The 14973-nt window shown below is 48.0% G+C and overlaps 1 protein-coding gene across 1 annotated transcript in view; it reads right to left on the minus strand.

The window, feature by feature from the left end:
- Positions 1 to 8303, minus strand: part of Wipf1 (WAS/WASL interacting protein family member 1) — a 104481-nt gene extending 96178 nt beyond the window's left edge. The window contains exon 1 of the mRNA XM_005346581.3: positions 8193 to 8303. The gene's annotated coding sequence lies outside the window, so the exon portion shown is untranslated. The remainder of the gene's footprint in view (positions 1 to 8192) is intronic.
- Between the last annotated feature and the right edge of the window lie 6670 nt (positions 8304 to 14973).

Consider the following 14973-nt stretch of genomic DNA (forward strand, 5'->3'; position numbering starts at 1 on the left):
ACACATGTGCAGAAAAGCTCCTGTGTATTAGCATGTTCAAACACACACATGCGAAACATATTCTCAGGAGAATATCAAACAATATGAATGGGGAAATAAGTTACAGAATATTAACCATTTGTGTTATAATTGAGCTTTTATCTGGAGAGAATGTCTATGATACTTTATCATGTTTCAAAAAATTGTAGCCTGGAGCCTAGGGTGTAGCTCGTTAGTAAACCACTTGCCTAGCCATGTTTGAGGTCCTGGTTTTAATCCCTAGTGCTGTGAAAGAAAAAAAAGGCCATAGACTTGTATGTAAAATTCTACTTTTAGTACTAGAAGCTATTTATGAAAATGTGCCTATCAACAGTTATGTAAGCAAGAAAAAAGCATCAGCCAGCACTACTCATATTGATTATCTTTAGGAATGAGAATTTGAAAGAGGAGAAAATCAACTTTTTTATACATATTTCCTTTTGTCTTTTTAAGCATTATGTATCTGTGAGATGTACAGGTAGGGGGGGAGAAGACATCTATTCTCAGCTTCATTTGGGGAACAGGATTCTCAGTGAGCCTGAAGCTCACTGTTGACCAGGCCACTCGGCCAGTGAGTTCAGGGATCTGCCGTCTCCACCAGGCAATGCTAGGGACACAGCATACACGGCTATACCGGCTTTCAAGCGGGTGCTGGGGATGCAATCTCAGGTCCCTGTGCGCCACACAGCCATCTCTTCAGCTAGTAGGTACACAATAATTTTGTGACCTGGACAAATTAAAACCATTATTTTAAAAAAGTGACGGAGCCACATGTTCGGCTAAGACGACAGACAGCACAAACGCTGAAGGCCTCGCCTATCGGTGGATAAGACTTCTCCCAAGCTCCAACGGGAAAATGCATTGCTTTATCAGAGCAAATGGAGGTGACCAATTAATGATTTCTGTGCAGAAAGGATTTTTATGGTTACAATAAGACCATAACACTACACTCGGAGCTCTTTAATCACGCAAGAGCATTTTCTTCTGATTCTAGCTCCTCTCTTCAAAACAGATTAAGGAAAGAGAGGACTGTCTTGTCTAAAAAAACGACCTTCTGGCTCTCAAGTCTTCTACGCTCACAGAAGACCCATATACCCTCAACGTAATTTTTTTTTGATTTGTCTCAGGCGAAATGTGAATTTTGAAAATAAACAATGCTAACACCAGGGGAAGGGCAGTGTGAGAGTTTACTCTAAGAACCCAGCATTGTTTTCTCTTTGGCAGTCAGATCCTAGCTGTAATGGGCACACGAAGGTCCTGCCTAAGTAAACCACCTTTCTGCTTTTACCGTCTTTAAAAGGCCTTCAGCTACTTTGCCTTTTTCTAGGGTCTCAGAACTATCGTCAGGAACGATGGCGCATCTGAAAGCTTCTCTCAATGCTCCTCAGCTTGCTGTGAGATCCAGGGATGAGTGAACTGGTTTGTTCTTTTCTTTCTTCTCCCCACTCCGGCCCTTCCGTGTGCAATCCATTCCTACAGTCCTTCCTGGAAGTCACACCCTTGGCCTGCCTAATGCCATGAACCGGAGCTGCTGATGGGCTGTGGCCTGTTTAAGAGTGGGCTGCTTCCTTTCTCCTCCATGCAGGGCTGATCTGACTGTCTCCATTATTCACGTACCCATCCCCACAACACATGACTGTTGTGGTCAAGACACGGCCCTCACTGTTTACATTCTCAGAGAGCAAACAGCTGCGCACATGTCTTCTAGAGACCATCAGTGTTCTCTGCAATGTGAGGCCATTCTGCTGGGGGAGGGGAACCTAAGGTCTCCCGAGCAGTATTTGATGCTAACGTAACACCTCAACATTGCATCACTCCGAGTCGGTCTGCTCTCTCGGACCCTTGCAGGCGCAATCTCTTGTGCAGATCGACAAGAAAATGTTTGGGATGTCTCAGAAAGGGGCTGAGGTCATTGGAAATATAGGTTGAACAAGAAATTCAACCAGGTGCCCATTGGTCTGTGTAGGGTCAAGAGTGAATGATGGCATGGATACCGCCATAGAGCAAACAGCTGGCTGTGTGGGCATCTTAAGCAAAAGCTACAGGAGACAGTGACAGTCAGTGAGCTGCTAGTGGCTGAGTAGCGTGGACACTGAGTGATTGCAACAGGGGATAAACTCAACACATCCCAACTTCAGGATGCTACCCAAAGAGGGCAGTAAGAGTGTAAGAGGAAGGATGGGCATGAACCGGGAGAGAAGACAGACGGGCTGGACATTTTAAAGTGACGAGCTTTGCTTACTATAAACATTTTAACACACACAGATTTATTTAAAGGAGCATGTATTGCCTGTGTAAAGAAAATTAAAAATAAGTAAAAATTAACTCTGACTTAAAGTTATGATTGACTGCACTAGCCCAGGAAACTGGATCTCATCTTCCCATCTCACGGACCACTTCCTTCCCGGTACAGGCACCATTCCCGACAGAACTGGTTGTGGCCCAAAGGGGTCAGTGGCAGAGGAGACTGGTGTCCTTCAATCTCTCTCAGGCTTGTGTCTCTCAGCCACAGCTGAGCCTTCACACTCCGGTGAAGTGACACAGGACACAGGCATCGCCAAGGGGTCCTGGGCTCAGTCCTTGCCTCCCAAGCACAAGAACAAGGCAGGTGGCTCACAGAAAGTGGGTGGAAAAACACAGGAAGTGAAAGAAAAGACTCTCAGCGAATGGGAGGGAACCTGGAAATGTCCACTCCCCAACCCCCGAGAAGGCTGTATGGAATTTTTATACATCGAAAAACAAAATGAAGGGAAATTCTGATTGACTTAACGGCGAGCCCACCAGGCTGGACAGAGCTCTCGATTGGGTCTGGGGTCTGTCTGCTACCTTTTCCCCTTCTCAGGAGTCAGCACGAATGGGAGGAAGTAGGCTGACCTTGGTCCCTAAGATAACTTGTATTCCTGGGCTTTTCTTATCCGAGGCATGTAGTGGGGTCCCCAGGCCTGGGTCTTGACTGCTGGATGCTCCCGCAGGATGCTCCTGGCTGTTGGCCTGTGACACCTCAAGGGTATACTCCCATGATTAGTAGGGGCTTTGTCCCCATGTAGCTCATTTGGGTCTACCCACCCACCGACTCTAGCAGAGAACACCACCTCTTAGGTTCTCAGAGAGTGATCACCTTTCTTACAAGAATACAAATCCTCCACGTTATCAGACCGAGTTCCTATTTTGGCATATATAAACATACTCTCCAGTGAAGGTCATCCGTGGGGGTGAATAAGAATCTCACTTTATCCAGACCATGCACGGTCAAAGTCCAGCTGAAATGTGTTTCCCCGCATCTTAAAAGCCAGAGTTTTCTGTGAAACAAGGATATGTTTTGACTGCACATGAAAGTCGTTCGCCTCAACCCTGACTGACAGGGTGACAAATCCACTTAATGGCCATTAATCAACAAAGTAGCATTTCAGGGGAGTAAATATAAAAAGGGATGTTTCTCAAAAGCGGTTGCTCTGAAGATCCTGCAGTCTAATGGGGGAGAAAAGACAAATTGCTGCGATACAGGACAAAGCAGGAATCAAGCCCAGGAGGCCCAAGTCAACAGTGACAGAAGCTGACTGAGAGGAACAAAGCCAGCAGGGAGCATCCCAGTGTGCAGGATGAGCTCTGAGACCAGGAGCCACGCTTACTACTGTAGTGTGCAGGATGAGCTCTTAGACCAGGAGCCACACTAACCACTGTAGTGTGCAGGATGAGCTCTGAGACCGGGAGCCACACTTACTACTGTAGTGTGCAGGAATGAGCTCTGAGACCAGGAGCCATGCTTACCACTGCAGTGTGCAGGATGAGCTCTTAGACCAGGAGCCACACTAACCACTGTAGTGTGCAGGATGAGCTCTGAGACCAGGAGCCACACTAACCACTGTAGTGTGCAGGATGAGCTCTGAGACCGGGAGCCACACTAACCACTGGTACTGAAGAGATGTGTGCGGAATGATACCTCCCACTTAGCTCTGCTCTTACGGGATAACAGCAAAGTCTATCATCTCTGTCTTCATACAGATTTGTGACCAATCTGAAAAATCTGTAATCACCATGCAAATGCAGAGAAGGCGGTCAGATGGGGATGGGAAGTAGTTTAGCTTCCCAGAATGAGAGAGTGCTGTGGAATAAGACTAGGGACAGGCTAGGAGTCAAAGGAGCAAGGCCTGGGAGAAGACTGCCCAGGTCTGAATGCTAACCCTGCCACTGGCTGTACAGCTTGACCTCAGGTTCCACTTAAACAAAAATCTCGCACGGTTGCATGAATACGAAATAAACCAGCTAAAAGACATGTGAGTGGCAATGGTAGAGGAAGGGGGAGGGGAGGAAGAAGGGATAAAGGAAGGGGGAAAAAGGAAAAGAAAGGACTGGAGGGGCTGAAGAGACGGCTCAGCACCCATGCGGTGGCCCGCAACCATCTGTAACTCCAGTTCCGTGGGATCCAACCTGCTCTTGGGCCTCCAAAAACAGCTGCATTCCTGTGGTGCACAGCCATACATTTCTCCAGTCCCTGGATTATTTCATGAGAAGATTTGAAGAGTTTCATTCACTTAAATTAATATAGTTGAGCTTAACTGCAGCTCAGTGATAGACTCCTGCCTAGCGTGTCCTATGCTCTGTGTTCAAATCTCAGCGCCACAAAAAAAAAGTTTAAACTGATATAACTGAGAGATAAAGGGGAATCAGAAGAAGAAATGAGTTGTACTAAAAAACAAAAGGCTTATTCAAAGAGGAAAAATACATTTATAGTAAACAACATTAAAATGTTACATAGTGACACAGTCTTAGGCGAATCACAGTGATCAAAGCTACAATACAAAAATTATATATATATACATAGTTACATCTCCTGTTAATTTCACCTGTGTTATTTGAGTAGCAAAGCTTACTGCTTTTGACTTCTCAATAACAATGGGCAGACTCTGTAATGCCACAAGAAACAACAGCATTCTGACCACTGGGCCTGGGTTCCATACCTGAGATCAAAGCATCTTTGCCTGAGGCAGGCAGTCTACTACACTGGTTATTCTCAGCTGTCTTTACATTCCCCGTGCTTAACCTGTCCTCAAAACCTCAGCAGAGAAGACTCCACGGGGCGCACAGATACTGCAGCACCTCAACACCAAGATTATTCTCCTCCTTAGGGCTACATGGTAGACAGGAAACAGGTGATAGACCCCGGAGAGCCAAGAGATTGGTGGTATGTTAATTTATGCAAAAAGCAGCTCCTATATGCAGGCTATTTTGTGGTGTATACACTAATAGTGACTATAATAATGTTAATGATAACAGGCCCACAAACACCGACAGCACCATTGTATACAACCTGTTAAGTAGAACAGGCGCAGGGCCACACCTGAGCCTCACAGCAATCCTCCATGTAGAGACTGTTGCTCACATTTTAGGGGTAAAAAGATAGAGACCTGGTAAGACAGGGTACTTAGCAGACACAAGATCGAGTAGACTTCGTGGTCCAGGCAATAACCACACGGGAACTCAGCGAGACACACCGCATCACCTGGGGCTCGCGAAAACTGAAACCTCTAAGGCTAAAGGCAGTACCCAAGAGGCAGAAGGAGGAAGACAGCCCCAGGTTCAAGGCTAGTCTGGTCTACATTGCAGGTTCTAGGCCAGCCACAGTTATCTATCATGACCCGGTCATAAACAAATCACAAAACAAAACTTCCACCCTGCACTCCACACTCACAGAATTAGGCCTTTGTGAGCTTCTAGACACACATGGCCAAGGACCAGACTACGCCACACTAATTCACACCTTAGCAGATAATACTACTTAACTCACTGAAGGGACTCTCAGAGTTTTTATTATTCAAAAGTATACATGAGTCAGAGTTAGTGATCTCAACCTGACTGTAATTCCCACGGGGTGAAGAGCAACTAACATTTGCTAGGGCTGGGCAGCACAATGAGGCGCCATGAGGAAGTCCTTTGTCCCCGGGAAGTGAAACCAGGAGTGTTTCTCAACGGAAGCAGGCACGGTGGGACAGCATATGAATGTGCCTATTAATCTTTCCATGGAAAGCACACAGAACAAACCCAGGATGGACAGAGTCCCACCAGCTGGAAGTAATTTCTCTCCTCGCCATCCCTGAGCGTGTGTCCTCTGCCCTTCTCCACCTTACCACGTTGGCCTTGTAGTCAAACTGTTTCAAAACAAGGTTGTCTACGCTGATGGGAAGCACCGGGTACAAGCCCTTCTGTGCTAAACTCTCCTCTACCAACAGAGGGCATGACTAAATCTTCCAGCAGAGAGACCCTCCCTCAGTGCTCAAAAAACAGCCCGCTTGATACCAACTGCGACCCAACTGGCATCTGTGGGGTCCGTGGCCTAACTACACGGGCTGCTGGAAACCAGCTGCAGAGGGCCCTCTGTATGGAAATCATTAGAACTCTGGTCGACTCCATTGGAGGACAGGAGGCCCCTGGAAGGCCACAGCTCTGGGAGACAGATTCCCAGGTTCTCAGGAACGAAGGGTTACAGCAACAGACAAAAAACGCTCTCGAGAACCTTTATTCTTCCAGTTTCGATGTGGAACGCGAACATCTTTAAAATCACAGCTCTAGGTAGACACACACTTAGATAGCAAAGACAGTGACAAAGACACCAATCACCCTGCAGTTCACTTCTGCGTCTGTGTCTTGGTGTTCCACGATGCTCAGTGACTGAGTTACGTGTGTCGAACTGTTTCGTGCTGTTTCACACCCCGCTATCCTACCATATCCTCACGCCCTGTAATTTAACAACGGTCAAGATTATCAATCCATTCATTTCTGAATGAGGCTCGGGTCACGTGGAAAACCTAAGGGCTTTAGGAAGTAGCCAAGCACACAGTGGAAAATGTGTGAAATGAACAACCGGCTCCAGTTGGACATACCTTCATTCCCGGAAGGTCCTGGAATTCCATCTTGCGTACAAATCTAAAAGCGCTCACGAGATTCCCAGAGAGGAAAGGTAAGGCAGGGTTTGGGTAGTACCAGGAAAGACGTGATGCTGCCGAGCTGCTGCAAGAACATTTGCAAAGCCTTGTCTGACACTCACAGACGCATGTATGATCTATACAGTGCGACGCCCTTATGTCTGGGAGACCCAACCTTGGGATGACAACTGGCAGGTGAGTGGGGTGGGGGGCAGTGTCCCGAGCACTGTAAGATAAGGGCTGATGTGATTGTTGATGCAAGGTTTTCTCTAAGAAGTCAAAAGGTCATCTACAAACAGAAACAGAAAATGTCTTTAGGCTATTTACCCATTATTGAAATAAGCATTTTTGAGGAGGTAAAATCTATCTATCAATGACTCCAAAAGAAACTGCAGTCATCAAATTGTGTGGAAAGTATTCAAAGAAAACCTACCCAGGCTGCACACACGTCAACAGTCCCTGTGGGTCCCCGAGGCTACCTGCAGCCCAGAACAGGATTGGAGAGACGTGAAGAGCAAGAAAGATCCAAGACAGACTAGCAGTTTTCAAAGGAAGACATAACCTGCTCACTGGAGAGAACCTGAGGGGCTAGGAGCCCATAGCCAGGCTGAATATTCCTTGGAGATTAAGCAGGACCTAGTCAAACCAGGTTCCACATAGACACACCTTTTGTTACTCTGAGTTCAAAGTCTAGCCACAAACTGAGGATCTGGTCATCCCTATTGGATTTCCCTTACACTAGCAAGTTTAACAGTTCTTTCTTTTAAAAGGAAAGCATGCCAAAGTAGGGGGTGCGAGAATGAAGGGAAGCTGTCCCAGACTTGGGGAGAGGCCCTGGGCGCAAAGCCCTGACCCGAGCTGGCCGCGCTTCAGGAGCAGACACAGGCACCTAGGGCGTGCACAGACTCGGGGTCCGGATGCCTGGGAGCATTGAAGGGGAAGTCAAGTTCTGCGATCCACACACCACAAAGTCACCCGCCCTCGGCGGAGCTTGGAGCTGCAGATGCGGCGTCCGGGCATCGCGGGAAGACCGCGGTGAGATCCAATTCCGACCGCGGACAGCCCCGGGTCCCTGCAGCCCAGCAGCGCTCAGCGGGGAGCGCAGCGTCCAATGCCCTCGGCGGCTGCCGCCCCTTCCTCCCTCGCGGGCGGTACCGAGGGCCCGGGTTGGGACCGCGGCCCCGACATCCCGCCCGTGCACCCCCCCAACTCCGTGGACCCCTCGTCCTGCATGGCGGGGCGCGGCTCTCTTACCGCGCGGCGGCTCCAGGCGGCTCCTCGGTCCCGCGGCGCGCGGGGCATTTTTTTTCTGGCAAACTTTCTGGGTCCGCAGGGCAGAGCCGGGGAGGGCAGGAAAAGCGCTCCGCGTCGGGAGGCTGCGACCATCCGGGAACTTCGCCGAGATGTGAGCCCTCCCCCTCGGCCCGCGTCCTCCCCCTACGGCCCCCGCCACACGCGGACGCCCAGGCCGCCGCTGGCCCTTCGCCCTTCGCCCTCGCCGCGCCCTGCCCGCCTAGGCCGGCGGGACCGCAGCCCGGGCTGGGCTCGCCCCGGGGCGGAGACCGAGGGGTCCGGACCCGCGTGCGCCCAGGAGCCGGACCTGGATGGGGTAGCCTACCGAGGGCGCAGTCCCTGGCGACTTGCCAGGCCTCCGGGTGGAGTCCTCTCATCCTCCTCATCTCCTCTCCGCTCCCAAACCAGAGGACCCGCTTTGAGAAACTTAAAAGTTACGAGTCACTTCAAAGTTGGATCTTAAAATGGAGTGGAGCCCACTGAGACCCAAGGGCCACGCGCGTTCCATTCCCCACCCACTGGGAGCGCACTGCTCTTCCCATGTTAAGATGCCAATCGGTTGGGATCCTCGGAGTCGTTTTTGTTTGTTTGTTGTTGTGGTTTTTGCCGCCTACTTCTGAAAACATGGAAAAACTAAGCACGAGTGTAAAGAGAAAACCGAGTCCCTTCTACGTGACTCTCGCCAGTTCCCAACACCATCACCATCCGTCCTCAAAGGCAAGTTAACACTAGGATGACACTTTAGAAGATGGCGCAGAGGCAGAGGCAGAGGCAGGCGGATCTCTGTGAGTTCACGGGCAGCCTGGTCTACAAGAGCTAGTTTTCAATCTCCAAAGCTACAGAGAAACCCTGTCTCGAAACAAACAAATCAAAACAAAACAAGAAGGTGCATTTGAAAAGACAAAAACAAATGATGGTCCGTATAATAACAATACAATATAAAAAACATACTGTAAAAATAGCAAGACAATGTAGCTCTGTGAGTAAAGGCGGCAAAGCTTCGAGAAAGTCTGCTTCAGAATTTGACATCAAGAATATCGCTTCAGCGTTTCTGTGCTGCACCGTTTCCATGTGCGTGTGTTCTGACTTTGACATGCTTCTGACAGATGTGATTACCATGGGAAGACAATGACATGGGCCAAGGCTCCTAATCTCCTATTGGCTATTTTGGTAGGGGTCCCTAAATGCACTCATCTTGTTTTGTTGCTGTTTTAGGTCTCGCGATGATCTCCAGGCTGGGAACAAGCTCCCACGGTTAGCTGTATTCATCTACGGTTCGTTCTACAATTGCCTCTTATTTATGCATTGCTTTAGTGCATATAGGTGTTTTGCCTACAAATACGTTTGTGCTTCGTGTGCATGCCTGGCGCCACATAGGCCATAAGAAGGTGTGAGATCTCTTGAGAATGGAGTTACAGACTGTTGGGAGCCACCAAGTAGATGCTGGGAATCCAGCTAGTGGCCTCTGAAAGAGCAGTAGGTGCTCGTAACTGCCGAGCCGCTCCTTCAACTCTGGTCCCCATTCTGGAGGCTGAGTTTGGATCTTTCCCTGTGTTAGCGGTATGTGGCTGCCAACAACACAGGGAATCCATGAGGAAGGTGAATAAGCTGTGCTCTGCCGTGTGCTGTCGCTAAGCAGTGCTAAGTACCTGGTACTTAATATAGTATGATAGTCACAAATGCCAGAAAAGGGGGCTCACCTACCTTGCTGGATTCTCCCAGACACCTTGGGAAATAGGCATCTGTCTCTATTTTACACACAGGAACGGTAGCCCAGGGAACTTGGCTGACCTGTATGTGAATCCAGGTTATTATAACACTAATATCTTTGCTGCGACCACCATGTCAGAAGTCTCTTGACTTCATCTGTTCCACCACTGAGCCATTGCTGGTACGAATGACCTGACTTAAGATCCCTTAATGCCAAGTGACAAAGGAAAAGCGTGTTGTTACGTGCATTAGTAAAGAATTGCTGGTGCCCAAGCAGATCTGGCTACAGCTCCATGGGAGCCTGGGTCCTGTCTCCTGGATGGATGCAGGAAGGATGTGAACTGAGCACTGTGCTAGGCCAGGGGATGCTGCAGAGAATCAGGAAGTGCTGGGGAGGACGGTGTCTGCAGGATGCTTTGTACTACATGGGTGCTCAGCATATTTAACAGATATATTCAAAGCTGGAAGGAGTATGCTCCTGAGAACTGGTTATTTTTCTTCCTGACACTACACCTTATTTTTAAAAAACTACCTGTAGACAGAGTTGAATACGGCAATATTTAAACCTCTAGGAGAGCAAAATCAGCAAATATTTTCACTCTACTTTTTTCTTTCTTTCCTAAAAATATGTACTTGTTCTAAACAATTTGAACACTTGATAAACATAAAACACGGAAAGTGAAAGTCACCTACAGTGCCATCTAGAGATAACAGTGATTTGTGATTTCCCGTGTTTTTCCTGTGGACTTTTATTGCTTTTTAAATCACACATAGGCATGAAGGTGTAACTCAGTGGTAGAGTTCTTGTCTAGGATACACAAGGCCCTGGGCTTGAACACCCCCCCAAACACACACACACAGGCACACACATGCATACACACACATGCATGCACACACATACACACATGCATGCACACACTCATACACACACAGAGGCACACAATGTATGCACACACATGCATGCACACACGCATGCACTCACTGAATAAGCAGTTATTGAAGGCCAGGTGAATAGGATCATGCTGTACATTTCCTGGTGAATAATCTATCGTATTGATTTTCTGCTTCTATGTGGAATTGTCGTAAATTTATCAGCTTACAGCCACATTCTTATTAGTCCAGGGCCTTCAGTAAGTCAGCATGGTGTGCCTGGGGTCTCTGTTCAAAGGCCGAGTTCTTGGCTAGAGGTACTGGAGGGAATCTACTTCCAGGCGACTCAGGCCGCTGGTAGAATTAAGTTCTCTACTGAGATCCAACTGAGGCCTGGTGTCCTTCTGAGCTGTCAGTTTCAAGGTTGCGATCTGCACTCAGGGGCCAGCATGGTCTACATGACTGATCTTCATCTTCACAGCCGAGACTCTCCTTGTGCAAACTCTAATTACTTCCATGTTTGCCAGGATAGCCCACTGAAGGTGATTCCCCTGTCTTAAACTCGATGTGAAATCCCTTCACAGCAGCATCCAGATGGGGGCCAGTGGAATAGCGAGGGGAAACGCTAGAGACGACGGAACGCTCACAGGTGTGACAGTTTGCCTTCCCATCCCCCAGGTCTCAGCAAATATACTGCATCATTTTTTAAAGCTACATATTTTTCACTGTTTTATGAACCACAACCCAGCCAAATGGCCTATTGTGGACATTTATATTGCTTCTCATTGGCTTCCCACTTCATACACAGCAATCATTCATAATCTTAAGTGCTTATGTACCTGTGAAGTTCTCTAACTAGAAATCTAATCTAATCTAATGAAATTAATACCATAACTTACAGAAACAACTTCCACAAGCAAGTAGGATTGCAAGTTGGGAAGGAGCTGTGTCTTTTTTTTTCTTTTTCAAATATTTTTGGTGCATTTTATTTACTTATTTGTGCGTCTGAAAGGAAGTGTGTGTCTTTGTGTGTCTGTGTGTGCGTGATCGTGTGCACATGCCATGCCCCACAAGTGTAGGTCAGAAGACAATCTGCAGGATCTGCTCTCTCCCTCTATAATGTGGGTCCTGGGGACTGGACTCGGGTTCTCAGGCTTGGTGGCGAACATCTTCACCTGCTGAGACAACTTCCTGGTAAAGATTTGTACCTTTGAATAAATTCTGATGCTGGCCTTGTTAGTCCACTTGATCAAATCACCAAATATGTATGTGACTAGCAGAGTACACCTCTGGTGCATTTTCAGAAATGGTTCTATTACAGCAGCAGAGATGAGATTAGAACAGAAATAAGAAATAAGACTGGGGGCTGGAGAGATGGCTCAGAGGTTAAGAGAACTGGTTCCTCTTCCAGAGGACCCATGTACAAAACCCAGTACCAACATAATGGCTCACAACCATCTGTAACTCCAGTTTCAGGGGATCCAATGCCCTAGTCTGGCCTCCTGGTACATTGCATACCTGCACACCAAATACCCATACACATAAAATGAAAATGAATAAATCTTTAGAAATAAAACTGAAAAACTTGTAGTTTGCTCAGAAAAGGGGCACATTTAAAGCTGCGGGTAGGCAGGCCTGGTTGTCAAAGAGATTAGAACAACCAAAAGGAAGCCATGGACCTTGAACTGGTATAAAAGGTCCCGTGTCCTGCACAGGTTACACCTGGAAATCTGATTGGGGCAGCAGGAGACTGAAGAACAGACATACAGACACACATATGGAAGAGCAGACATACAGACACACATGGAAGAACAGACATACAGACACACACATATGGAACAGCAGACATACAGACACACATATGGAAGAGCTGGGGTTGGGAGGTTGGGTGGGTTGCATGCTCTGATGGAGCCACACTGACTATGCAACAACCTGGAGCCTCAGCAAGTCTATTATATGCAACACAGAAGGAGGTGTCAGCTGGTCTCAGGATCTCTGTAGGGACGCAGTTGGGCACTCTGCCTTCTTTCTCCCAGCATTCAGTTTAGTTTTTCCACCTGGCTCTATTCTGCCCTGTCATAGGCACAAGTAACTTATTAACCAGTGGCCTTCACAGCATACAGAGGGGAATTCCACATCACAGAGCTGCCTAGGAAATTGTTACCCTAGGAATAGTTAGCTCAGCCATCTGAGTACTCAGAGGCTTAAGTGTGGTTCAGGGGAGCTCAGTTACATTCCTGGCAGGGGACACCTTGGCACTGTCCACATGATGCTGATTTAATGGACATACAGAAGGCAAGAGTAACGGGATCATGGAGACTTCCACCCAGATTTCAGAGGAAGGAGTGAGAGGCCAGACAGTGTGTAGGAGGCTCAGGAAGTGAGCAGGCAGCCCCTCAGGAGGGAATGCATAAAGCTGAAGATGCAGTGGAGACTCCAGGAAGCCAGAGATGCCAGAACCATGGAACATCTAGAGAAGCGCTGCCAGCTCGGAGCAGAATCAGCTTCAATCAGGCCATGTGGGCTGCAAATGGTAGAACCAAAGGGTGAGGCTGCTCAAGCCTGTAGAAGCTCACACCCCATCACCTGTGGTGCCGGACCGAGGTGATGCTCCCTCTGGGCCAGGGATGAACCATTTGTTTGTTTGTTTGTTTGAATCTCACAGGAACCTTTGAAGTTGACATTTGAACAGTCTTAGAACTGTTAAGACTTTGGGGACCCTTGGAGATGGACTAACTGCATCCCGATAGGAACATGAACCCTTTGGGGTCCAAAGGCAGAATGCCCTGGTTTGAATGTGCAATGCCCTCTACAAGTTCAGGGGCTGGCTGATTCCTTACAGCTGCCTGGCTTTAGGGCAGTGTCCGCATCTGAGGATTATGGGCTAATCAGTGGATTACTCTCTTGGTAGACTCAGAACATGATGACATTAGCAGATCATAAAAATTTGGAGTCAGGGCCTACTTGGAGAAGACAGGTCGGTGGTGTGTGTGTTCAATGGCTGTGTCTTATCCTATCCCCTTCCTGGGTTCCCTTTCTCTGTTCACCATGAGGCAAAAACTTACTCCTCTAAATTGAAGGGGGGGGGCATGTTATGTCACAGCAATGCGCAGTCCCTTTAACATCTCCCAGGTCTAGTATGGATCAGAGCGACTCTTTTCCTAAGAGAGAGTAAGAGTGGACACCAGAGATGGAGACCACAGTCTCTTTTTAGACTTCTCTTTGACTCTCCATCACTGTGTCGTGTTCTGCTTGTTAGACATCCCTTAGGTAGGCGTGATGGCACAGGCTTGTAATTCCAGCCTCTTCCGGGCTGAGGCAGGAGGATCGTGCATTTAAGACCAGGCTGGGCAACACAGTGAGGACTTCTGTTTCAAATTGAGAAAGAGAGGTCATTCAATCCAGATGACCTTTAAGGTGAGGGTGAGTCACAGGGATGCAGGCACGGTATCATCATGATGGAAGCTTCCCTCCAGTTTCCTGTGACCGTGTTTGAGTTAAAACTTGAAAATAACATACGTGGTGACGTTTTCTAGTAAGCACTCACGACAGTTTATTATTAGCATTCGCCATTGTTTTGCTATTATTAGCATCATTCTATATTGATTGTGCCCACCTTCATGCTTGACTTAGGATCATAATTAAGAACAAAGAATGGTATTTAAAAGGAAGCTGTTGTTTGCACGGTGATGCAGGGAGTTTCTAGCAAGAAGCAGAAATCTGCCTAGACAAGGTAACGTAAGAAGTCATTAAACAGGGATAACAGAGATGCTTAGGAAAGGGGCTGGGGCTGGTCCATGCTCCAGAGTGAGAACAGCAGGGACTGGCTGCTATTCCTAGGGCTGAAAGAGAGGCCAATTAGCCAGAATTGGAGGGGGTGGGGAAGTGTCTTAAAGAGAGACCTCCGGCACATGACAGTCGGCTACAGAGTGACGCAGGGCCATAACGACCCAGCAAGTTTGGGATTAATGTCTGCTGAGTGTGTCTGGGAGCCAGAGGACAAGGGAACCATGATACTGCTCAGGTTTTCTCGATTAGGGCAAGGTGGAGATTGGAGACTGTGGATTACAGGGGCTGATGGAAGCTGTCTTGCTGGACAGCGTACCTGTTCAGTGACAGAGCACTTCCTAGGGATTTGAGGCGTAGTCCCTTCATATGAAGG

The sequence above is a fragment of the Microtus ochrogaster genome, chromosome 4 (genome assembly GCF_000317375.1).
Source record: "Microtus ochrogaster isolate Prairie Vole_2 chromosome 4, MicOch1.0, whole genome shotgun sequence".
NCBI lineage: Eukaryota > Metazoa > Chordata > Mammalia > Rodentia > Cricetidae > Microtus > Microtus ochrogaster.